At 45.3% G+C, this 26,159-nt stretch overlaps 1 long non-coding RNA gene across 1 annotated transcript in view; it reads left to right on the plus strand.

Annotated features, from left to right (window-relative positions):
- The first annotated feature begins 1,868 nt into the window (after positions 1-1,868).
- Positions 1,869-26,159, plus strand: part of LOC141990250 (uncharacterized) — a 227,665-nt gene continuing 203,374 nt past the window's right edge. Inside the window, exon 1 of the long non-coding RNA XR_012640126.1 lies at positions 1,869-1,898. This is a non-coding gene — a long non-coding RNA (uncharacterized LOC141990250). The remainder of the gene's footprint in view (positions 1,899-26,159) is intronic.

Here is a 26,159-nt window from a genome sequence, read left to right on the forward strand (position 1 = left end):
CAGACACTCAGTCTCTGGAACTCATTGCGAGGGGATGTTGTGAAGGACAACAGGATAACTGGATGAAAAAAGGAATTACATAAACTCATGGAGGATAGCCAAGATGGTCAGGGACACAACCACATGTGCCAGGGGTCCCTAAATCTCTTACTGCCAAAACCTGGGACTGGACAATGGGTGGATCTCTTAAAATTGCCCTGTTCTGTTCATTCCTTCTGAAGCACCTGGCATTGGCCACTGTTGGAAGACAGGATACTGGGCTGGATGGACCTTTGGCCTGCCCCAGTGTGGCCATTCTTATGTTCTTAAGCTAGGAATTGCCATTCCAGTTCAAAGCAGTGGTCAGCCTAGCCCAGTATCCATCTGTGAGAATAGTTACTACATATTCCTTCACAGGGATCGTCAAGAGACCCTGAAGTGGGAAATAAGGGAATAACCTGGGAAATTCCTCCAGATTCCCTGTCGTGTTTATGGAGCTAGTGGTTCCTCTGCCCCACTCAGGTGTGCAGCCTCTTGCCTTCACGGGTCTCAGGATAGAATCTCACCGTTCTTCCATGCTCACATCAGGACTCGTGTGCCAACCAGCCTGCGATTCTTCTGGTATCTGAACACCTGTGCTTCTTCCCTTCCTAGTCAGCTGTTAGATGAGTAGTAAAGAGGGTCTGCTCCTTCTTTCCCAAGGTAAGCAGGCTCTGCTACCCTGACGACCCCTAGGGTGAAATATCCTTTGCCTTCTGTGGCACAGACACACCATGGCAGGGGCAGATCCAGAATTATTCATTATCAAAGTGCACTTCCACGTTTGTCACATGCCTGATATTCAGAGGTTGCCTCATGCCCTGAAGAATGAAAGTTTATACCCCTTCCAATTTCTTGTTTTGTTGTTAATCTTTGCTAAGGTAATCCTGGAAGTTCCCATTATCTGTATACATGTTGAATTATCAGTGAATCCTGCTAGGCCCTGGGCTTTATTGATATCTTGCAGTAATGAGCTCCACAGGCTAATTATGCTGTGGGTAAAAAAGGGTGCCCTGCTATCTGTTTGAATATTGCTCCATGCCATTTTCACAGAACCCTCCCTTGGTTTTGGTCTATGAGACAGGATGTGTACAAGTCAAGGCCGCAATCTCCCTTCACGGCCCTGTTTGGTATTTGGTTTACCTTTGTCAGGTCCCCCCTTCATCACCGCCTGTGCACGGTAAAGAGTCCTAATCTGTTCAATCCTCCTCCTAGAGACATCTCTCCAGGCCTCTCATCATCTTCCTCACCCCTCTCCCACCCCTATTTCAGCTCTGCACTCTTTGAGACAGTGACCAGAGCTGAGCACAGTATTCCAGGTGGGGGGAGGGTTAAAAAAGATTTTCGGTACTGTTTTATCCCATTCCTTATGCGCCCCAAGAGTGTTTGTTTGTTTTTGACTGCTGCTGCACATTGAGTCTTTGAGCACTCCCAGTGATGTACAGGTCCTTTTCCTGAGTTGGTATGGTTAATTTCTGAACCCAGTAAGGAGGATGAATTGTTCAAATTTTCCCCTCTATGTGCAACACTTTGCATTTATCAAAACCGCTTTTCATTTGCTGTCTGGTTACCCATTAACTCGCCTTTTTAGGTCCTTCGAAGTTCTTCAGTCTCTTCTGGTCTTGAATAACCTAAATAATATGTGGTCTGCAACTTTGTTCCTTCACTATTCACCTTCTTTTCCAATCTATATTAAACAACACTGATGCTAACCTGCAGCCTGGAGACACTCCACTGTTAACCTTGTGTCATGATGAACATTGACCGCATATGTGACTCCCTGTTTCTTGTCTCTTTCACAGTTCCTGATCTATGAACTACTTTGCTTCTCCCTCCAGTGTAACTTCTGAGGAAACTTGTCAGTCTGGTAGACAGTCCAAGTAAGTTCTGTCGTGTGTTTCTCTTCCCCTTGTCCCTGGTTGGAAGGGGGCTCTGGTATTTCAGTTATGAGCTGGTCAGTACATTATCAAGAGAAAAGCAGCCTCTGTGTTATCTGCTTTGTAGTAAAACTGAGAACTACAGTGAAAGTCTTTGGCTTGGTCCCTATGTTCCAGTCAAGCGACGCTAGTCACATTGTTGTGGGCGGTGGGAAATTATTCCTTTACTAGCCTTTGACACTTGCCAAACATGGGTCTTGCTGGGGCCAGCTTTTTCGCATGGCTGCTATTAGTTGCAGCCGGCTGCCTGTGTGGGTTCAGCTAGCCAGGGATCACCCCTAGAGAACAGCAGCATTCCAGCCACATGCCATGCCCCTGTGCCAGGCTGTAAAGGGGGGACAGAGCCACCCTGCCAGCACTGCCATGCCCAGGTCACCCTCTGCACCAGGAAAAACACAAAGCTGTGTGTATTCTCATGTAAGCTCTGCACCACTTGTGGTGCCAGGAGAGGCATGATGCCCATCCTGAGCCAGCCGGGGCACTGGCCTTGTCTGAACTGGAAGCAGGTGGTGGATGTACACACAGCTCGGGCTCCTGAGGCTCTGGCGGAGGGGAATAGCGTGTCCAGTAACATGGAGTGGCTCAAACTGATTTTTCTGATGGATTTTGCTGTAGACACGAATACCCTTCAGATTTGTATTCCCCTGCATGACACAGCGGTGGGAGCCTGGTAGAAAATAGCTGAGACAACTGGATCTTTTTATAGCGGGTAGTTTTTCTTGGTAGAGTGTGTTGAATGTTTCTGATTTATAGGCTCATAGATTAATCGATTCCAAGGCCAAAATGAACCATGTTGATCATCAAGTCTGACCTCCTGTATAACACAGGCCACAGACCTGCCCCACAATAATTCCTGGGACAGAGCTTTTAGAAAAACATCCAATTTTGGTTTTAAAAGATTGATGGAGAATCCACCAGCTGATGGAGAATCCACTGTCACCTTTGTGAAATTGTTACTATTGTTAATTTACTCTCCTTGTTAAAATGTACACGTTATTTCCAGCCTGAATTTGTCTAGGTTCAACTTCCAGCCTTCGGACTGTATTACACAACAAACGTTACACGATAGTTTCCTACGAGACTGATTTCCATCCAGGATTGATACATGGAGTCTGAATCCTGAACTCTTGCCCTGTTACCTTCACACATGGGGGATTCACACAGTGTGCATGGGGTCACGGCTCTGGATAGTTACTAGCTTCAGTGGGATTATTTCTCCACAAGACCCAGGCTGAGAGGAAAGTACATCATTCAGTCCCTCGGTTTTGAAAACCCTCCCCCACTATCTCTGAAAGATCTGACTCATTTGACAGAGAAAAACCACAGGGTGGTTGCTTGCTGTTAATAAGACAATGAGCCACACGTTCTGTCCAAGGTTCCCTGTTTTCTAGAGCACACTGGTGCCTGTTCTATTCCCATTTGTGCCAGAAGTAGGTCCCAGAGATCCTAATCCTGGTTACCATTGCCGTTCTGGCCTGTCAACTGCCCTGGCCACATCACACCCTATTGAGACCTTCCCACTGGCCCTCCTGTCTCACACCACGTTCCTGCCCCTCCCCGCTGCCCTTGGGGTAGGATTCATCCTAATGCCTCAGGGAGGAAGCTGGGTGGCAATGCCATTGTGGGTGGCTAGTGAGCAGACTGTGGGGTCCAGGGGCAAGGTGTTCCTCTTTGGGCCCTTCTCCCTATGCCAGCCCCAGACTGCCCCTCTATGAATCCTTGCTAGTAAAAGTCTGGGTTCAGGAACTAGCTTGTCCAGAAGCTTGCTGGTTATGATTTTGCTATCTGTATGCATGTATCATTTTTGTATTTAAAGTTATACGTACTGGCTCTATACTGTCTGCATTCCAAACTTGTGCTCTGCTTCTGGGTGACACCCCAGACAATTTGGTGACTGATCACTCACAACAATCAGCACAGCACCTGAACCCACCCAGGGTCATAGTGGGGCTGAGTTCTGCCCAAACCAGGAGGCCCACAAACACCTGATTAACCCAAACCAGAGCTGTTCCTACCCCCTCCCCACCCCTTGGAGGGACAGGGCCTCTCCACTCATCTGTCCCTGGTCTTCATGGAGTGCCCAGGAGTGTCACCGCTGTCCCCAAGCCTCTGGGAACAGGGAAGGAGGAGCTCTTCTCCCCTACCACTGGCTCACGATCATGGCAAAGGTAGAGAGCGCCCCAGAGCTATTAGTATTGGGCAGCTAGTGACCCCTGGGACTCACTACGTGGGCCCAACCCTCTGTCTTGGCTAGCAGATGCCCTAGTACCACTCTTCTCCACTGTTCCTGGGGCCAGGTTCAGTGATGTTGGGGCATCACTCAGGTGACACATGCTATATGTAACTATAGATGCTTCCTTCAATTCCTAATGTGGTGCTTTCCAGGACTGGCTGCCTGCCTCTTCACAGCTCCCTGGCTTGGCTCTGTCTGGAGCATGTCATTAATATTGGCCACATGATTTTTTTTTAATGCATCCTTCTGTTTTTTAAGCAAAAGGTGCAACCACTTAGCAGAAATTATGTTTAGTCTTCCCTCAAGATTGGAACCTGAAAGGGGGTTCCAAAGAGGATGGATCTAGCCTGTTCTCAGTGGTAGCTGATGACAGAACAAGGAGTAATGGTCTCAAGTTGCAGTGAGGGAGGTTTAGGTTGGTTATTAGGAAAAAACTTTTTCACTAGGAGGGTGGTGAAGCACTGGAATGCGTTACCTAGGGAGGTGGTGGAATCTCCTTCCTTTGAGGTTTTTAAGGTCAGGCTTGACAAAGCCCTGGCTGGGATGATTTAGTTGGGGTTGGTCCTGCTTTGAGCAGGGGGTTGGACTAGATGACCTCCTGAGGTCCCTTCCAACCCTGATATTCGATGATTCTATGATTCATCTCCTCAATTTTCAAAGCTTTGCACAGAGCTTTAGCTGTGTGACTCCCATTAAAGTCAGCTCTAGCTGCGTGGCTAAAACTCCAGGTAGAGCTTTGAAATGTGGGCATGCATGTTCAGGAAAGAGTAACAGAAGAGTTCAGCAAATCATTCTTTTCCGTAAGATACTACATTGGTATGAATGCTTAATGCAGTCTGTAAAAGGAAATAAACTGCAAAACGTAGGTTGAAGGTGTAATTCTGTGGTGTATTACAGCTAGAAGTTGCAGTGCATTCTTTATAAAAAACAGATTGACACTGCTTCTGAAAATTATTTAAAAATTACTCTTACACCTAGATTTTCACTTAAAAGTGTTTTTTGAGGCACAAGAACAAATCTTGTTACAGAAGTTGTGCACTGCTGTTGTCTCATGTAGAAACCTGCATTCACTTTCTTTGGGCTATTAACTATGACTGGTGAACTTTTGCATTAACACATAACAAATTAATAATTTTGGGGCTTGCAATGGGTGTGTACCCCACACCGGCCCTGAAAGGGTTAATGTGTTCCTGAGGGGCCAGTCAGGGCACCTGGCTACACCTGGAGGGACAGCCAGACCTAACTGAACAAGAAGCCCAGCTGGGCCAGACCAGGCTGGGTTAAAAAGCCAGGAAGTGCACAGCAGAAGGGGGCTGCAGGGAGAGGGTCTGCAGTCTCTCTCTAGGTGCAGAGAGGAGGGGAAGGGAAAACCCAGGAGCAAGAATCAGCCCTGGGATTCTAGCCATGGAAGAAGGGTCAGCCCCAGAGGAGGCCTGGGAGGGCTAGGTAGGAAGAGGCCCAGGGAAGGAGCAACAAGGGTAGACCTGTGCAGACCTCGGTTGCTTGTTACAGGGTCCCTGGGCTGGAACCCCCTGTAGTGGGTGGGGCTGGGTTCCACCAGCAGGAGTGCTGGAGATGCCAGCCGGACAGCTGGTTTGCAGCGACTGTGTTTCCCCAGACGGGAAGGACTGTAGTGACCTGGCAGAGGGCTGAGTGATGAAGAAGGAGCACCTTGAGTCCTGGAGAGAGAGGGGCCATGGGGCAAGGAAGGGATCGTCACACCCGAACAGAGCTAATCCCAGATGTGGCCACAAGGAGGCACTGCTGGCGGTAAGTGAACCCTGTGGCAGGACTATGCTTGCCTACATGAGCTCTTGTTGTGTTTAGTCATTTCGTATTCATTTGTCTCACAATTACTCACTCTCGTGACCTCAGTGGGATCACTGGTGTGAGCATCTGCGTGACGGTTGCGCACTCAGACCCTTAATAAATCACACCCATGTGCTGCTTTATTCATGAAAACTGAAAATAATCAGTAAAATCCCAAATATTGTCTGTTCTGTCCTGAGCATTTCTCTTAGGTTGGTCAGGCGATTTTTTAGATTCATATGTTTGTAGGTGCACTCAGGCCCCAGTGTAGGACCCTGTTCTCTTGCATCCTTGTCCCTGCCTGCACGGCTATTGAAGCTGATGGAACAATGAGCATTGCTAAGTGTCTGCAGGATTGCACCCCTCATTAGTCCACTGTCTACCTCAAAATTTCATCAGTGGCGCCTTGAGAACACTTACGAATGAATGACTCTTCACAGAATTCAAATGAAATGCATTTGGCTTTTCTAGGCCACCCGTTTTCACAGCACTGACAGCTCCTGATGGCATCTGAAGGTACTGAGCAGCCAGCATTTCAGGGCAGTGACAAACCAAAGGGGATGCAGTGTCGCACAAGCTGTGGGATTGGAAGTCTATACCCGCACTTCTGCTCCAGGCAGCTCGTTGGTGAACCCTCAATAGAAAGTAACTGAGAAATACTTTAGACCCTTTGCTGAAGCTGCCTGGAAAGAGAGACTAGGAATGCACACGCCGGGAAGGCCTGCGATTAGGGTTGTTTAATGGTGTGTGTTGCCCACCGTAGTAAACTGTGCCCAACTTGAATTTTAAAAGTGACGGTCGCTGAGCTCTGACCCCGCCAGGTGGTCACGTGGAAGGAGGGAGGCAGTTCTGCTGAGCTACTGATACAAATGACCTCCTTTATAATACAGGCCATAGGGCCTCACCCCGCAATCCCTGCAGCGGAGGGAGTTATTCCTCCCTACTCTCAGTGAACACGATCAAGCCCTATAACTTGTGACTGCAGCACAGATGATATATGCGCTATACCGTGTCGCATGGCGAGCCTGGAATAGTTTGTACCGCAAGCATTGTTTACTCTCATTCAGGATGCTGTCAAATACAAAGGCATGAAGAATATTGTTATGTATGTTATTAATTTGAATTTCACTTAGTTTACTTAATAAGTGAAGAGAAGTATCCTATATGTCTTCACCAGAAAAAAAACAGCAGGTAAGGTAAATGTCTGGGTGGGCTTTCGAGTCTCAGCTTCAACTCATTCTTCTCATTCTCCCCTCTCATCTTGCCATTCTTTCTCTGCAACGTTTCAAAGATCCAGCCCTTCCTCTCTATCCCAGCCCTCGCCCTGCCTTGAATGTCCCACATCTTCATTAGTGGCATTTGCTCCTCTCAGGTGACACCCCAACCCCCTCCTGAAGTCTGTACAAAGCCAATCAGTTCAGTGACCTTCCCTCTGACCATGCCACCCACTTTCTCCATTGCACCAGCTTAAAGCTCCTGACCTTGCTCATGATGCACCAACAACTCCAGCTCTCTGCAAGTGTCAATATGCACGTAACACACCCATGCCCCCAACCCATGGCATGTGACACCTTTCTCACATGATAGGAAATGTTGGGGACAGGTTGAGGGAAGGTGAAGGAACGTATTTCTATTTCCTTTGTTTTGACGGACTTAAAAATATTTTTCACCTTTTGTTTGCAGTGCAGTTGTAGCCATGTTGGTCCCAGAATATTAGAGAATCAAGTTGGGTGAGGTGATCTCTTTTATTGAATAGGCCTCTCTTGGTGAAAGAGGCAGGCTTTCAAGCTACACAGAGCTGAAGCAGAGCTCTGTGTAGCTCAAACCCTTGTCTCTTTTGCCAACAGAAATTGATTCAATATAGGATATTACCTCACCCACCTTCTCTCTCTTACAAAATGTTATCAATAATACAATCAGCCAAGACCAGGGAATGATGTGGCGGGTGTCAAAAACCCAGTCTGAAACCCAAATTATGGGTTATATTGGAAAGGGACAACATGTATTTTTGCAATATTTGCATTCCCGGCGCAGTCAGTCTCAGCCAAGAAAAATCAGCAGGTTTGTGAGAGAACTGAGACACCTGATATTATATTGCCTGGTCTTGTCGAGATTTTTAACCGTCTCTTCTCTCAAAGCCGAGGGAACGCTTGGGAAGTAATGAGTAGAGCTTTGGCACTAGTCCACAATTAGTAATACATTCGAGTAATACGCTGACGAAATAGAACTCTTTCTCTTCATGTGACTTGCCTGAACAGATCACAGAATGCTTAAAACTTTTTGTAGTTTGAAATTATTTGCAGGTTTCTTCTATGACTAACTCTTCTCTGTATATCATTCAAATTGCAAATATTGCAACTGAATCTGACGTAACAATGAGGCTCTCTCTTGTTCTGTAATAATGACTCTTTGTGACCATTCCCATTTTATATTCAAGTACAATTTACAAAAATTAGGCGTACTGTTGGTTTGGTATGTAACTCATCCAGTCAGGATACAGAGATGTACCAAGTAACTTTGGTAACGATCCCACCCAGCCTCAGCCTGAACTGTAAATGATATCACAAACGGGCTTTTACAAATGGTCATACAACTCAAAATGGACTTCCAGCCACTATTTGGGTGTTTGAGTTCTCTTTTTGTCCCCCAGTATTTGTGAGGAAAGCAAGGACGCTGAAATGCTTCCAGAAAGCAAACAGGAAATGACTTCAAGCGTGGTACTCACTTTTGTGGAGAATTTGAAAGAACAGTTACAGAAAATGTCTCACAATTTGCTCAGCTCTTTTAAAGAGTTACAGTTAGGATCCGTCTGAGTTGCAAACCCTGGTAAAAGCTGAGTCTTGGGTAGCCAGACCAAAGTGCTGACAGTAGCCAAACCTTTTGTACTTTTCAATCCCACGTGGTGAGTAACTCGTGGTCAGGCTGTTTTTGCTCCTATTGTTGCGAACACACAAGAAGCCCCACCGACTCTGGCCCTGAGAAATCTCTAAAGAAATGTTTCTCAAGTACCAAAACAATGTGGAGCAAAGGAAAAAAATTTACAATAAATAAAACAGAAGTAGGACGTTTATCTGAGGACTCCTGGTTTGTGCTTAAGACGTGTCTTTTGAATTGATTGCCACAGGTTGAAGAATAAACAGCACCAGCTGTGCAGTCCTGTGTATGAGACACCATGAGCTGAATTTTTAAACAATGCTTGAGTGTGTCTTTAAATGAAGCTATCTTTTTATATTTAGTCTTCTAGATTTTTTTAGTCATTATCAACACAATAAAAAGTGCTGCAAGCAATTTCAGCAGATTATTCCAAGAAGCGCGGATAATGAAGTAAAATACGTTTTATGTTGAGAGAAGGAAAGAAATCTTCCGTTTTAGGGCTTTTAATATAATTACTGAACATCAGCTCTTTGCATCTAGAATTTCTTTGAGGGGTTATTGAAAAAGGCAGCAGAATTAGAACCTCCCACACAAGAGAGCTCTTACAATGGAACAAGCTGAGTGTCATAACGTCCTGTTAATTAAGACAGATAAAAACAGCAGCCTTCATTGTTATACTGTCAAATAAAAAAATCCCATGTAAATATCCATTAAGACAGCAATAATCGTTTTCAAAGTGGCCATTTATCATCATTGCTTTCCTTTAGAAAATAATTCTTTGCTGTATTTTTAAAGTCTTCAGGAGTTTCTTTCTATACTTTGGCTAAGCAAAGTTGTGCAGCGGAAACAGAGCTCTCCTTTGTGTGGCAGTGCCTGGGGAGATGGACCTGCAAAGCAGGGGACTGCAGCTCCCACCATTCCTCTCCCTATTTCATTTTCCCTTCCCCTGGCTAGTCTAGGACTGGGTAGAGAGCTCCTTTCTCTCCCTTCCGGTCCTCTGCCCCACTGCTCTGCACAAACCCAATTAGCTGGAGATTGGAGTGCCACTCCCAGGCAAGGACACAGAATTAACTACTGACCACCAATGAGCAGATGGGGACGGGATGGGAAACAACCCGGGGAAGTTTAAGAGACAGAATGAAGAACAGAACTGAGAAGCAGCAGCTGATGTAACTGCCATGCCTACTAGGGGGATAGTTCTGTCAGGGATCTCCAGAGAAGAGGGGGAGCAATGAGTTGTGTCCGGGTCATTGTTGCTAGGAAGATGCACATTGAGCACTCCCTGCCCTGAAGTTTCTGGAAAGGGGGGGATAGTTTGGGGCATGTTCAGTCAGCTCTCTAGCTGGATAAATAGACTCCATTGTGGGTGAGTAGATAGGAGTAGGCTGATCTATGAAATAATGTTACTGATTCCTTAAGAATTCCCAGTGATCACTCTGAAATTTGACAGGTCCCTGTCCCAAGACCAGGCCCAGAATTATTAAAATCACTGTTCAGTTGGCAACCCCGATGTGCATGGGCACAAGACTCACACTTCAGGAACCTTCTGTGTTGGTAATAATACATTCATACATTGAGCACAAACACTCTAGCCCTGCAAGGTAGCTAGAGATAACACAGAGTGTCCATCTGCACATCCATACCCTCACACCACAACCTGAAACGTCAGCCATCATCTTCCTCATCAACAGTGGGCATCATCCTGGCACCTCCAAGCATGACATCTCTCTCCCCTCCTGCACACCAGCTGGGATACAACTTGTATAATATGGGACACTGATACCACGCTGCCGAATGCATATTTAGTAGGGGTTTGTCCCCTCTTCTGTATTTTTATTTCCTCACCCTATTAATGTTGGGGTGTCCTTCTCCTGTAGGTTAGTATATAAATGATCTCAACTTATTATTCTGTACAGCTCCAAGCCCCCCTTGCGATGACTAGGGAAGTCCTTGCAGTGTTGTTGTAAAGTTAGCAATATCACCAACCTGGTGCAAAATGTTTGCAAAAGGGGAGGTTACAAGTGCACAGCTTGGAGCTGATCGGACAACTGAGATCATGCAACAGGACCAACCATGGGCAGGTTGGACTGATCCAAGGGGGGGGGGATTGCACTGGGGAGGGGCAGAGAGTGTGTGTGTGTCTAGCCATGGGTGGGGGGACTGTGTTCTGTAGCCTGATCAGGGAAAGGGGGGGTTCTGTGTAACCTTTGCTGGCGATCCTGATCTGGATCTACTTCTGGCTTTGCCTGGGTTAGATAAAAGTGGTGTCCTCTTGTTAGTGTGGGGCTTGTCACAGGGATTAACTCTGACCCCTACACTCCCTAGCAGGGAGGGCTGGTGTTTGTGCTGAGGTGCGTGGCTGAGACCTGGGACCCCTCCCACAGCTGATAGCAGGGAGGGGAAAGGGCCTGAACCAGGAGTGGCCCGGCTCTGTTTGGGGGTGGGAGCGTGTGGCAGCAGGGAGCAGGAGAGAAGCCCTAGGACTAGGGACAGAGCCCCGCATGGAATCATGAAATCATAGAACTGCAAGGCACCTCGAGAGGTCATCTAGTCCAGTCCCCTGCACTCAAGGCAGGACTACGTATTATCTAGACCAGCCCTGACAGGTGTTTGTCCAACCTGCTCTTAAAAATCCCCAATGATGGAGATTCCACAGCCTCCCTAGGCAATTTATTCCAGTGCTAAACCACCCTGATAGTTAAGAAGTTTTTCCTAATGTCCAACCTAAACCGCCCTGGCTGCAATTTAAGCCCATTGCTTCTTGTCCTATCCTCAGAGGTTAAGGAGAACAATGCACCTCCCTCCTCCTTGTAACAACCTTTCATGTACTTGAAAACAGTTATCATGTCCCCGCTCAGTCTTCTCTTCTCCAGACTAAACAAACCCAACTTTTTCAATCTTCCCTTCTAGGTCACGTTTTCTAGACCTTTAATCATTTTTGTTGCTCTTCTCTGGACTTCTCCAATTTTTCCACATCTTTCCAGAACTGGACACAATACTCCAGTTGAGGCCTAATCAGTGCAGAGCAGAGTGGAAGAATTACTTCTTGTCTTGCTTACAACACTCCTGCTATTACATCCCAGAACGATGTTCGCTTTTTTTGCAACAGTGTTACACTGTTGATTCATATTTAGCTTGTGATCCACTATGACCCCGAGATCCCTTTCCGCAGTACTCCTTTCTAGGCAGTCATTTCCCATTGTGTATGTGTGCAACTGATTGTTCCTTCCTAAGTGGAGTACTTTGCATTTGTCCTTATTGAATTTCATTCTGCTTACTTCAGACCATTTCTCCAGTTTGTCCAGATCACTTTGAATTTTAATCCTATCCTCCAAAGCACTTGCAACCCCTCTCAGCTTGGTATCAGCCGCAAACTTTATAAGTGTTCTCTCTATGCCATTATCTAAATCATGGAACTGGCTCTAAGTGCCAGACACGAAAACTGGCTGTTTTCAGCGTCGGGGAGCAGCAGTGGCTGGGCTGGGAGCCACTGTAAAGAGACAATAACTGGGTCTGGCTCGGAAACCTGCAAGCTCCTGTTTGCTAGAATAGAGACAGGCTCTGCACCTGAAGAGCCCTGACTCCCGGTTGAGCTGCCTCAGGGCCCAAACAGGAGCTGCTATTGATCACTTTGAACTGTAGCTGTTTAAGCCTCTGGACCTAGGGGATCTGCAACATTTTCCCTGTCCAGCCAGCCCCAGTAAAACACCCTTTTCCTGAGCAGTGTCTCCAAGTGGTCATTGGGATCCACCAGGGCTAGTGATTATGTAAGCGGGGGAATAGTCCCGCTATTGTGGGGAACTTTCCTGGCTTCTGCACTACCCCAGTGAAGTGGGCTAGCGAAAGGATCTGAGTCCTCGCTCCCACTTCCTTTACCCAGTGGCCTCCCTGTCCTTGAGGACTCCCCTTCCACTCTCCTGTCTGGCAGAGTCCTTGTGACCCCAACAAGGCTGGGCCCAGGATTCCTGGGGGGCTCGACCCCCAACCCGGCTGTGGTCCCCTAGGACAGGGGCTAGGTGTCCCCACTCCGGGGTACTCTCTCTGCGCTGGGCACTTCTCTGACCCACTGACCATTACATACAATTTAAAGCAAATGCAAGTTATTTAATCAATAATTAATTTTAAAAAGAATAAGGAAAAATGGGAAAGGTTAAAGGAAACACATCACCCCGCTCTGTGGCAGGGAACATCACAAACAGTGTCTCTGGAACGTCCGGGCAGTTCACAGTCTGCTCCTTGAAAGTCCCAGGCCTTCTTCTTAGGTCCTGGCTGTGCTGCAGGGGTGCTGTGGGTTGGACACTCACTCTGCTGGTGGCCACACGCTCTCAGGCTCTAAGTGGCAGGACCCTTCTTCCCAGTGTCGCCCCCGCCCTGTCGGGGTTACGATCCAAGCCTGGCCTGCAGAGCCTCTTGGCTGAGTTAACTGGTTCTGTGGATGAGGGGAAAGCAGTGGACGTGGTGTTCCTTGACCTAAGCAAAGCTTTTTACATGGTCACCCGAAGTATTCTTGTCAGCAAGTTAAAGGAGTATGGGCTGGATGCATGCACTATAAGGTGGGTAGAAAATTGGCTAGATTGTCGGGCTCAACGGGTGGTGATCAATGGCTCCATGTCTAGTTGGCAGCCGGTATCAAGTGGAGTGCCCCAAGGGTCGGTCCTGGGGCTGGTTTTGTTCAATATCTTCATTAATGATCTGGAGGACGGTGTGGATTGCACCCTCAGCAAGTTTGCAGATGACACTAAACTGGGAGGAGAGGTAGATATGTTGGAGGTTAGGGATAGGATACAGAGGGACCTAGACAAATTGGAGGATTGGGCCAAAAGAAATCTGATGAGGTTCAACAAGGACAAGTGCAGAGTCCTGCACTTAGGACGGAAGAATCCCATGCACTGCTACAGACTAGGGACCAAATGGCTAGGCAGCAGTTCTGCAGAAAAGGACCTAGGGGTTACAGTGGACGAGAAGCTGGATATGAGTCAACAGTGTGCCCTTGTAGCCAAGAAGGCTAATGGCATTTTGGGATGTATAAGTAGGGGCATTGCCAGCAGATCGAGGGACGTGATCATTCCCCTCTATTCGACATTGGTGAGGCCTCATCTGGAGTACTGTGTCCAGTTTTGGGCCCCACACTACAAGAAGGGTGTGAAAAAAATTGGAGAGAGTCCAGCGGAGGGCAACAAAAATGATTAGGGGGCTGGAGCACATGACTTATGAGGAGAGGCTGAGGGAACTGGGATTGTTTAGTCTGCAGAAGAGAAGAGTGAAGGGGGATTCGATAGCTGCTTTCAACTACCTGAAAGGGGGTTCCAAAGAGGATGGATCTAGACTCTTCTCAGTGGTAGCTGATGACAGAACAAGGAGTAATGGTCTCAAGTTGCAGTGGGGGAGGTTTAGGTTGGATATTAGGAAAAACTTTTTCATTAGGAGGGTGGTGAAACTGGAATGCGTTACCTAGGGAGGTGGTGGAATCGCCTTCCTTTGAGGTTTTTAAGGCCAGCTTGACAAAGCCCTGGTTGGGATGATTTAGTTGGGGATTGGTCCTGCTTTGAGCAGGGGGTTGGACTAGATGACCTGCTGAGGTCCCTTCCAACCCTGATATTCGATGATTCTATGAGGCGTCTCCCTGTGCTGGGCCCGCTGCCCGGGGTCCCCCTCGCTCTCCCCAGCTGCTCACCGCACCCGGCTCCGGATTGCTCCAGCCCCAGCTCCACCACTCAGTCTCTGCACGGCTGCTGCTGCTGCCTCCAGCTCCCTGGGCTGCTTTTCTGGCCCCTCTGGCTCTGGTTGCTACAGCTCTGCTCCCAGGACAGGTCTGCTCTGCAGGCTGCTTCTGTGACTCTGCTCCCAGTGCTGACCTGCTCCCTGGGCTGCTTTTCTGGCCCCTCTGGCTCTGGTTGCTGCAGCTCTGCTCCCAGGACAGGGTCTGCTCTCTCTGGGCTGCTTTTCTGGTCCCTCTGGATCTGGCTCCCCAGCTCTGCTCCCCAGCTCAGCTCAGGCCCCTGATTTCTCCTTAGCTCGGCCCCACTCTGTCTGACCCAGGCAAATCCAGCTCACACGGAGGACGGGACCTCCCTGGCCTCCTGACTCCCTGATTAACCTGCCCGCCCTGTCATTCAGGCTGACCTGGAGCATTGGCCTCTCCCCATTGTTCTGGGGGCTGTCAGTCTCAGGGTCCTGGTTCCCCATCGACCCTTCCCCCTTTTTAGTACTGGGAGCTAGCAACTAAAACACCCCCCGAGTGTGAGTAAGGGGCCACAGCCCCCTCACACTTACAAGGCCTAGCTGCTGAAGCACCTACAGTGCGTGTCTCTGAGATGTGTACACCTGGCATGCCACTGGCGCCCTTTCGGTTTAGGGTGGAGACTAACCCGAATAATTAGACTGTACATGTAAAACCCTACGTCCTTACAAAGCTTTACAGACCAGTGACGCCCGGCCGGGCCCTGTGCTCGTGTAACCTGGCACTGGAGCTAATGCAGCAACACCCACTGACCCCAACTGAGGATCTGGCCCAGGATTTCCCAAATTTTCCAGACTAGCATCAGAGCCCCTTCCTGACCTTGAGGTGGGAGAGCTGTGTCCACAGTGCAGAAAGGTTGAGCTGGTCTAGTCCTAGCCTGCAACGTGCTACCTGCGGGCCTACCACTGCCATCGGCAGAGTCACACTCAAGCTGGGCACACTCCTTCCCTGTTGGGAGCTGAGAACAACCTGCTCCTTGCAGGGGCAGGCCCTTAAGAACATAAGAACGGCCAGACTGGGTCAGACCAACGGTCCATCTAGCCCAGTGTCCTGTCCTCCGACAGTGCCCAATGCCAGGTGCCCCAGAGGGAATGAACAGAACAGGGAATCATCAAGCGATCCATCCCCTGATGCTCATTCCCAGCTTCTGGCAAGCAGAGGCTCGGGACACCATCCCTGCCCATCCTGGCTAATAGCCACTGGTAGTCGCAACCTCCATGAACTTATCTAGTGGGGGCAAAAAGATCTATCTGGCTTTAAGATTAAACTCGATAAGTTTATGGAGGAGATGGTATTATGGGATAACATGGTTTTGGTAATTAAATATTCATCGTAAATAGGCACAATGGCCTGTCATGGGATATTAGATGGGGTGGGATCTGAGTTACCCAGGAAAGAATTTTCTCTAGTATCTGGCTGATGAATCTTGCCCATATGCTCAGGGTTTAGCTGATCACCATATCTGGGGTCGGGAAGGAATTTTCCTCCAGGGCAGATTGGAAGAGGACCTGGGGTTTTTCGCCTTCCTCTGTAGCAGGGGGCACGGGTCACTTGCTGGAGGATTCTCTGCTCCTTGAAGTCTTTAAACCACAATTTGAGGACTTCAATAGCACAGACATAGGTGAGAGGTTTGTTACAGGAGTGGGTGGGTGAAATTCTGTGGCCTGCGTTGTGCAGGAGGTCAGACTAGATGATCATAATGGTCCCTTCTGACCTAAATATCTATGAACCTATGAATCTATAGTTCTTTTTTGAACCCTGTTATAATCTTAGCTTTCACAACATCCTCTAGCAAAGAGTTCCACAGGTGTGTTGTGTGAAGAAATACTTCCTTTTGTTTGTTTTAAACCTGCTGCCTATTAATTTTATTTGGTGACCCCGAGTTCCTGTGTTATGTGGAGGAGTAAATAACACTTCCTTATTCAATTTCTCCACAACATGCTTGATTTTATAGACCTCTGTTACATCCCCCTTAGTTGCCTTTTTTCCAAGCTGAAAAGTCCCAGTCTTATTAATCTCTCCTCATATGAAAGCTGTTCCATACTCCTGATAATTTTTGTTGCCATTTGCTGCCAAATGTATTTTTGGGGTGGGGTGACGAGATCTGTGCGCAGTATTCAAGATGTGGGTGCACCATGGATTTATATAGTGGCAATATGATATTTTCGGTCTTATTCTCTATCTGCTTCCTAATGATTCCCAACATTCTGTATGGCTGCCTCTGCACATTGGAGGATGTTTTTAGAGAACTATCCACAATGATCTCTTTCTTGAGTGGTTACAGCTAATTTAAACACCATAATTTTATATGTATAGTTGGGATTATGTTTTCCAATGTGCATTACTTTGCATTTATCAGCAATGAATTTCACCTGCCATTTTGTTGCCCAGTCACCAAGTTTTGAGAGATCCTTTTGTAGCTCTTCGCAGTCTGCCTGGGACTTAACTACCTTGAGTAGTTTTGTATCATCTGCAAATTTTGCCACCTCACTGTTTACCCCTTTTTCCAGATCGTTTATGAATAGTTAAACTTCAATATTAAGAGGGATTTCGACTATTCCCATATTGACTGGGTACATGTCACCTCAGGACGGCGTGCAGAGATAGTCTTTTGACACCTTAAATGACTGCTTCTTGGAGCAACTAGTCCTGGAACCCACAAGAGGAGAGGCAATTCTTGATTTAGTCCTAAGTGGAGCACAGGATCTGGTCCAAGAGGTGAATATAGCTGGAGTGCTTGGTAATCGTGACCATAATATAATTAAATGTAACATCCCTGTGGCGGGGAAAACACCACAGCAGCCCAAGACTGTAGCATTTAATTTCAGAAAGGGGGACTACACAAAAATGATGAAGTTAGTGAAACAGAAATTAAAAGGGGCAGTGCCAAATGTGAAATCCCTGAAAGCTGCATGGAAACTTTTTAAATACACCGTAATAGAGGCTCAACTTAAATGTATACCCCAAATTAAAAAAAACACAGTAAAAGAACCAAAAAAAGTGCCACTGTAGCTAAACAGCAAAGTAAAAGAAGCAGTCAGAGACGAAAAGGCATCCTTGAAAAAGTGGAAGTTAAATCCTCATGAGGAAAATAGAAAGGAGCATACACTCTGGCAAATGAAGTTTAAAAATATAATTAGGGAGGCCATAAAAGAATTTGAAGAACAGCTCGCCAGAGACTCACAAAGTAACAGCAATTTTTTTAAGTACATCACAAGCAGGAAGCCGCTAAACAACCCGTGGGGCCCCTGGACGATCGAGATGCTAAAGGAGTACTCACGGACGTTAAGATCATTGCGGAGAAACTAAATTAATTCTTTGCATTCGTCTTCACGGCTGAGGATGTGAGGGAGATTCCCAAACCAGAGCCATTCTTTTTAGGTGACAAATCCTGAGGAACGGTCCCAGACTGAGGTGTCATTAGAAGAGGTTTTGGAATAAATTGATAAACTAAACAGTAATAAGTCACCAGGACTGGATGGTATTCACCCAAGAGTTCTGAAGAAACTCAAATGTGAAATTGCAGGACTACTAACTGTAGTCTCTAACCCATCATTTAAATCAGCGTCTGTACCAAATGACTGGAGGATAACTAATATGACACCAATTTCTTTAAAGGGCTCCAGAGATGATCCTGGCAATTACAGGCCAGTAAACCTGCCTTCAGTACCTGGCAAACTGAAACTATAGTAAAGAACAAAATTATCAGACACATAGATGAACATGGTTTTTGTAAAGGGAAATCATGCCTCCCCAATGCACTAGAATTCTTTGTGGGGGTCAACAAGCATGTGGACAAGGGGGATCCAGTGGATAGAGTGTACTTGGATTTTCAGAAACCCTTTGACAAGGTCCCTCACCAAATGCTCTTAAGCAAAGTAAACTGTCATGGGATAAGAGGGAAGGTCCTCTCCTGGTTTGGTAACTGGTTAAAAGATAGGAAACAAAGGGTAGGAATAAATGGTCCGTTTTCAGAATGGAGAGCGGTAAATAGTGGTGTCCCCCAGGGATCTGTACTGGGACCAGTCCTAATTAACACATTCATAAATGATCTGGAAAAAGGGGTAAGCAGTGAGGTGGCAAAATTTGCAGATGATAGAAAACTACTCAAGATAGTTAAGTCCCAGGCAGACTGCCAAGAGCTACAAAAGGATCTCTCAAAACCAGGTGACTGGGCAACAAATTGGCAGGTGAAATTCATTGTTGATAAATGCAAAGTAATGCACATGGGAACACATAATCCCAACTATACGTATAAAATGATGGGGTCTAAATTAGCTGTTACCACTCAGGAAAGATCTTGGAGTCATTGTGGATAGTTCTCTGAGAACATCCACTCAGTGCAGCGGCAGCCAAGAAAGCGAACAGAATGTTGGGAATCATTAGGAAAGAGATAGATAATAAGAGAGAAAATATCATTTTGCCGCTATATAAATCCATGGTACATCCACATCTCGAATACTGCGTGCAGAGGTGGTCGCCCCATCTCAAAAAAGATAGATTGGAATTGGAAAAGGATCAGAAAAGGGCAACAAAAATGATTAAGGGTATGGAACAGCTTCCGTATGAGGAGAGATTAATAAGACTGCGGTTGGGGCCAGTGCTCCAGCTCTGGGGACCATACTGCCTGGCCCTCCAGTGCTGGGGGCCGTGTCGCCCAGCGCTCTGGGGTTGGAGGCGCTCAGGCAGCCAAGCTGGGGTGAGGGGCCAGCGGCTGTGATGGGGGGCTCCGGGTTCCGGCAGGGGAGATGGGGCCTGGCCTCTGGCGTAAGGGGCAGGGCTAGGGGCTAGCCTCCCTGAGCCGGCAGTTCATGTGTCACTCATATTCCCCCTCATAACACTTTGTAGTAAACCTCATTCTAGTTCTTTAAAATTCATCATTCTGATCATTCTAGCAGGAAGGAAATCGCCAGCGAGTGCTCATCTTAACCAATGAACTCAGAGCTTCTCAGTATGATCATATTGTTCCTTTCCTTTGTAAAAAGAAAGCTCTGCTGATTGAAATCTGTCATGATATATCTTACTGGTGCCATCAGCCCAGCTCCCTCCCTGAATCTCCCTTCTCCTCAGTCTCCATTTTATTTCTCTATATAGTCTAAGCATTTTTCTGATTTACAAATGGGGCTAAACATAATACCAAAAAAAAAAAAAATGGAAAGCAACACACAAATAAGTTTCATCTCATTTCAGCAAAGCAGCTCTAGCTCTTTTGATTTCTGGTGCCAGGTGAAAACAGGAAGTGCACAGAAGAGATATTTTCTAATCTTATGTAAAAAAGAGCTTTGCAAAGCCTCAGACTTCAGATCCTATGTTGTTTGGATTCTCTGTGTGTGTGTGTGTGTGAGAGAGAGAGAGATTCTGGGCTGTAGGGTACTCCTAAAATACTCAGGGACTTAAGGTGTTCAGCACCTCAGACTAATCAGACTTTTTATTTGAATGCCTAAAATTGGGATTTTGGTGCCTAAATTTTAGCACTCAAATTTGAAAGCTTTGGCCACAGTTGCTGTTGCTCTGCCCAGAGACAGAACAAGACCCATCTATACACACGGGGGATCACTTCTTGGCCAGAGGAGTTGACAGTTTTGTGTGGTGTTAACAAATTAGACAGAACAAGAAAGTTACCATCATGCCTCCTCTCAGCAAAGTGAGGTGGTGTCACCAGTAGCCCGATTTAGGAATGTTTGACATATGCCACTAATGCAAATGTCAGACGTGCAGTATATTAAATTACAGTCCTGCAGAAAATACTTACTTCGGCCAGCTTTCACTGTGGCCTCAAAAGAGAGAGTATGTCTTCAGATTCCATGCTTTGTAGAAATGAACAGGCAAGGAGTGCAGAGTCAATTAACTTCCTCCTCTATACTGTGTGGAAAGGGAATAGATTTATTTTGTATATGATGAAGGCCCCAATACTAGTTATGATGTTTTGACAGTGAAATGTAATGAGCAGTTCCTTCCCAGACGTAATATTCTTTTGGAGAGGCACCTTATTTCGGGTAATGCCAGAGCAGTGTATTATCTGGGCAATCATTAAACATTAGGAGATAGAAGGAAAAGCAAATGAGAGACCAGGCATTTCTGACCAGCACTGCTCAGAAAGAAGTGCCTCTGAAATTACAGATGGAGGCAGAGCTAACATTGGGGGAAACCATCCAAATAGCTCGTCTCTCTGAGTTCACAAAGAAGAAAAGAAGATTAAGGAACAGTTTGTATAAGCAGGGGGAGGTTGCTGAACAGCCAATTTAGCCAGAGAAAGATGTGCAGGTTTCATGCTGCCAGTACGAAAACATCCTCAGAATATCTAAATATTATAGATGACAATTTCCTAACTCAAAAGTTGTTGCATCCACCGTGAAGGTATTCTATATTAGATCTTGTCTTGACAGACAAGGAGGAATTGATCACAGACCCAAAAATAAGTATTAGCTTAGGTACAGGGGATCATAACTTGATCACATCTGTTATGTTCAAACAGAATGAAACCAAACCAATAGTGCATAAACATGCTGCTCTAAAAGGGCCAATTTCACAAAGCTGAAAACAACGATGAACCCATGAACTGAAGGAAGAATTTTACATCGAAATGTGAATGAGAATTGGGAATTGTTTAACACATTACTAGAGGGAGTGTACACATCCCACACCAGGGAAGAAGGGGATAAAGACTAGCTTTGGGCTCAGGCAGCCCCGCCCCACACCACCTGTGAGGCATACCAGTCTTGGGACAGGGGACCTTAAAAAGGGAGAAACTCCGTTCAGAAAGCCCCAGCCTGGGGATGTGCACAGACCTCTCATCCTCCACTCTTAGGAAGGAACTCAGCGGAGAGCCAGCTACATATGGCAAGCACTGAGTGGTGGGACAGGTGTCTGGAGGCTCCTGGTAGGACAGAAGCTGGTGCTGCTCTTTTTCTGTTAATTTAGTTTCCCTTTCCTTTGTTATTGTGAGAACTAGCACTAAGGGCTTGACACTGGGGCAGATTCTTTTTCCCTCTCCCTCCACCCCGTGCTGGGAATACAAGCCTCCTGCAGAGAAGGTGGGCTAACTTACGAAGTAGCCAAGGGACAAAGCAAGAGGTCTGACCAGACAGACCTTAACCACTTGTTACAGTGGTCCCTGAGCTGGAACCAAGGGTGAAGAAAGGGACTTGGGAAGACTAGCAGGAAGACACCAGATACAAAGGATCAGAAGTACTAATGGGCCTGGACCAAGATCTTTGACCCGGTGTGAGGTTCTGGGTCTACTGGGTTAAAACCCTGGTTTACCTTGATGGAGGTGACACCTGGACAGATAGCTAAGTCACCAGGGAAAAGGGGATCACCAGTGGACCTGGTCAGGACTAGAGAGAAAATCCCTGCCACACTGTATCTAGCTACAAGGAGGAAAACTGCCTGGTAAGTAACTTTACCACAATGCTAAAAAGTCACGATCAAGAAAGACAGGATGCATTGGTTTCAAACCCTTGATTTAGAGGGGAAGTAAAAGTAGCTATACATATAAAAATACATAACATATGAAAAAAGTAAAGTTGATAGTAATGAATATAAATCAGAAACTAGAAATTGTAGACAATTGATAAGGGAAGCAAAAGAACAAAAGAAGAACTGTGTCCTTACCTTTGATGACCATAATGACAGTTTAAGTATATTAGGAACAAAAAGAATACTAACAAGTGTATTGAGTCATTACTAGATAGAAATGGTGCAATCATTGGTAATAATACAGAAAAAGGAAGAAGTATTTAATAAATATTTATATTTTCTACTTGGGAAACAAAATGTAGGGATCATTGTGATGAAACATTTTCTATTCCAATAGTAAGTCAGGAGGATGTTAAACAGTAGCCACTAAAATTAGACATCTTTTAAGTCAGCAGGTCTGGATAACTTTCATCCATTTTTTTTCTTTGTTGCTGAAATTTTTTATTAAGGCAAAATTAAAATAAAATGTTAATATACTGTATCATACATTACATATTACTTATTCAGGATCAGGTTCATATTCAAAGAACTTGGCTAAAGATTCTGGCTTGCTTGCTGGGGAGCCTTCCTACAAACACTGCAACAGAGCACTTCCTAGCAAAAATGTGATGGATCTTCACTGGAGTCAAATGCCATCTATATAGTAATTTTATAAAATATTTCTTTGTGAGCTACACAAGCCAAAGATATGTATCCCCTTTCCATCTAGAGACCCACTCATCTAGATCCATTTCTTTATCCAAATCCCATTTTGACCTTTTCATCTGGGTTCTCTTCCTTATTAACATCTTTTTTAAAATCAAAATTGTATATATCTTAGAAAATAAACCTTTTGTGCAAGCTTGCTTCTGGGTCAGCACCTCAGATGTAGTGAAAGGTCTAGCTAGAGCTGTCTTGTATCCAGATTGCACAATAAAATATTTGACTTATAAATACAGAAAATATGGGATCTTTATATTATTCACACATTATGACACACCTCTTGTTATGCAACAAGAAAAGAGGACTTGTGGCACCTTAGAGACTAACAAATTTATTTGAGCAGACTAACATGGCTGCTACTCTGAAATCTCTTGTTATGATTTCAGATCAGGTCACAGGAATAGCTGTCCAAATTGAGTATTCTCAGCTCTTACCTACAATGAAGTCACTTTGCTTCCTAGGGATACATTCCTGATTATTAATGAAAGCAGTTAAGGGAGAAGTCTTGGCAACAGGAACTGAAAGAAAATTGTTCAAATCTGCTAAGGTGGTCTGGGTGAATGAGTAATTTTATTGGTGGTGACCTACATTTATTTTTAACCCAACAGTTACTACAAATGGCTATATCTGGGCTCCAGTCCTGTTCAAGTTTTACCCAGTGTTTGAATGGTCTATGGTTAACCCAACAAAAGATTTTAATTGCAATGCATATTAATAAGACAAAGTAAGTCCACCCCACTTTTTAGAATTACTGAATTTTAGAACTCCCCCTTTGTCTTGTATGTTTCCATATGAATTTTAATAGTGCATCCTCCCATGTTTTTAATGTCACATCAGGGATAGCAATAGGGATGCACAGAAACAAAAATAACATTGGGAAGATGTTCACCTTTACTGAGGCTACCCTACCTAGCCAAAAATAAGTCTGCCAAGTCTTCTATTATGTTATTCCACAGTGGAGGGTAATTTGCCTTAGAAATATTTTATTCCTAAATATTTTAGAGTCCTTCACCCATTTACATTTATGTGGCTGGCAACGTATTTTTTACCCTTTGGGGAATGATAATTCCTAAAATTTCAGATTTATCATAGTTTAATTTGAAGTTTGATACCTGCCCAAATCCCAAAGTCAATCAATCTAATTTTTAATGAAGCATCTGGGTCCTGCAAATATAACAAGACAATGTCAACATCCAAAGCTATTTTATGGCCGAATCCAGAAGACATTTTGATGCCCTTTCCCAAGGGTCTGTTTTCTCACATGTATTGCAAATGGCACTTTTTCCAGAGCAAACAACAGGAGGATACGGGCCAGCCCTGTCTGGTACCCTTGGACAAATTATAAGGAGAAGATTGATGACCATTAACCAAAACAGATGCTCACCAATGAGTATAGTGGGCCAATATGCCCATAGAGAACTCATTTCTGAAGCCAAACCTTCCTAAAATCAGTCTTGAGATACTCTCACTGCAGCCAGTTGAACACTTTCTCAGCAGTCACAGAAAGCAGCACACAGGAAGTGCTAGAATTAACATTATAGAGCAAATCCAGAGTTCTTCTGATATTACCAGATGGCTGCCAGCCACAAACCCAGATCAGTCAGGTGAAAACATTTGGGCAAGGTGACACACAGTCTGTTTGCTACACCTGAGCATAAATTTTAGCATCCACATTAATGAAAGAAATAGGTGCTTGTGATGCACAATTGGTAAATTATTTCCCTTCTTTAGTAATTATCACCATTTTTGCCTCTTTCCATGAACGTGGAATCTCATTGCCCTGCAACATACCAGTGAACAGTTCAGTTAAAATAGGGCTCAACACCTTTTCTTCTAAATATTCCTGAGTTTTTTTTCTCCCAGTTCTTGAATTCTAAGGGAATCATACAACAAAGCTCTATTCAGCTGCAATGTCCTTTGTTCTTCCTCCTGACTCCCAATCTCTTCATTTAGTACATGCAGGAGCTTGATCAGACCAAGACAGAACTCCCAGATTCGCTTTTGTGACTAAATTAGCCAAGGTCCTAGACAGAAACCCTATTAATCCTGACCCGAGTAAGATCCATGAGTAGCAGAATAATGTGAATAGTGTCGGACATCTGGATTCATTTTCTGCCATACACCATAAGATCCTCAGTTTCTAAATGATGCAACAAATTTGCACTGGCTCCTCCCAGACACCCCGTGTGTACATTCAACTGATTCAAACTGGGGTTAAACACTTTGTTAACCCCCCCCCCAGAATATTATCCCCTTCTCTAAATCTTCCTAAATCCCTAAAAACCTGCCAAAAAGAGCAGCTTTCCCTTGATTGCGAGCACAGACCTTGGCTAAGGTGAGACATTTATCTTTCAATGACCCCTTAATTAAAATATAGCAATATCTACGAGTTGGAATAAGAAATAAGAAAATAAAGGGAAGGGTTTGGCAAAAAGTATTGCCACCCCTCTTCTTTTAGATTGCCCTGGACAGACGTAGGTACCTGTGTCCAAGAAGGATTCAGGTATTTATTATTTTCCTTCAAGTGTGTATCCTGCAAATAGATTAATGTGGGAATAGTCTTCTTCAGTGAGCAGAATACCCTTTTCCTTTCCACTGGATTGTTCATCCCTTGACTGTTAACAGACATGACAGTCATAAACTCACCCATGAGTACCGAGGCTGCTGTCACCCACTATATCACCCTTTGGGAAAAGCAGCGAGACCACCCAGCCAGATGCCAAGTCTCCTTTACATTTGTTCCTTTTCTTTAGATAAGACATTTTAGCAAGGAACTGTCTCATACACACAGTAATCTTAAAACTCACATATACTGCTTTTCCTTTTTTAATACCAGTATTGTTATACCCAGAGCCAGAGTCTGATTAACTGGAAAAAAAATTAATTCTGAGCCCTAACATTTTTATTAACATTAATTCTGTTTCTGTTCTCTTATCTGCCATTTCCCTCCCTCCTCTCTCCCTACACATTCCCCCTTGTTGCCTGCTCCCCTCTAGCTGTCGGAGCCCAGACTTTCCCTACAGGCACGTTTGTTCCCATATATATTCTTAAGAAGCAAGCCTATCTAATCTTAACAGCCATCATTATAACTTTGGACATGATGAAATCATTAGACCATCTTTGAGTTCACTTATTCTTAACATTTTCCACCATAGATGATGCTTCTCCTGCTAATATAAATTTTGGAATATTTGTAACTCTAAAGTCAAATTTACTCCAGGAGGGAAGATCTAGGTTTTCTGCTATTGTGTTATTGGCTCTGTTTTTAATATAAATCACAATATTGTATCATCTAATGTTATACAACGTATCCACGTAGAACTAGTGATCCTGGGGGTACACAGCCCCACTTCCATTTCTCAATATG

This window comes from Natator depressus, chromosome 6 (assembly GCF_965152275.1).
Source record: "Natator depressus isolate rNatDep1 chromosome 6, rNatDep2.hap1, whole genome shotgun sequence".
NCBI classification, from domain to species: domain Eukaryota; kingdom Metazoa; phylum Chordata; order Testudines; family Cheloniidae; genus Natator; species Natator depressus.